The 509-nt window shown below is 48.5% G+C and overlaps 1 pseudogene; it reads right to left on the bottom strand.

The window, feature by feature from the left end:
- Positions 1 to 392: 392 nt before the first annotated feature.
- Positions 393 to 509, bottom strand: LOC136646999 (5S ribosomal RNA; annotated as a pseudogene).

Genomic DNA, 509 nt, shown 5'->3' with positions numbered 1-509 from the left:
GTCTCTAATGAACCTCTGGCCCTCCGGAGATTTGTTGGAGCCCGCACTGGCCCGACGCAACTGCTCTCAGCGTGAGGGCAACTGTTTGACCTCTCGCGTGAGCTGTGTGATGAGAGCTCCCTCCCCTGCTTGCTGTTTCATGTCTGTGATGCAGCAGAGGCAGCAAAGGACAGGCCAGCCTTGCTTTGTGCAAGGCCTTTTATAGGCCTTGAGCTATTGCCAGACCTTCATTCATTCATATAAGTTCATCTTTAATATATTCATTTATGTAAACTTATGCAAATTTATTCAAATTTTAAATGTAAATTAATTCTTTTTTTCCCCGGCCCCCGACACAGTGTCAGGGAGATGATGTGGCCCTCCAGCCAAAAACTTTGGACACCCCTGGTATAAGCCTACAGCACCCAGTATTCCCAGGAGATCTCCCATCCAAGTACTAACCAGGCCTGACCCTGCTTAGCTTCCGAGATCAGATGAGATCGGGCATGTGCAGGGTAACAGTTGCTAAC

This window comes from Tiliqua scincoides, chromosome 3 (assembly GCF_035046505.1).
Source record: "Tiliqua scincoides isolate rTilSci1 chromosome 3, rTilSci1.hap2, whole genome shotgun sequence".
Taxonomy (NCBI): domain Eukaryota; kingdom Metazoa; phylum Chordata; class Lepidosauria; order Squamata; family Scincidae; genus Tiliqua; species Tiliqua scincoides.
Note: the sequence above shows the minus strand (reverse complement) of the source record. Positions and strands in the feature narration are given on the sequence as shown.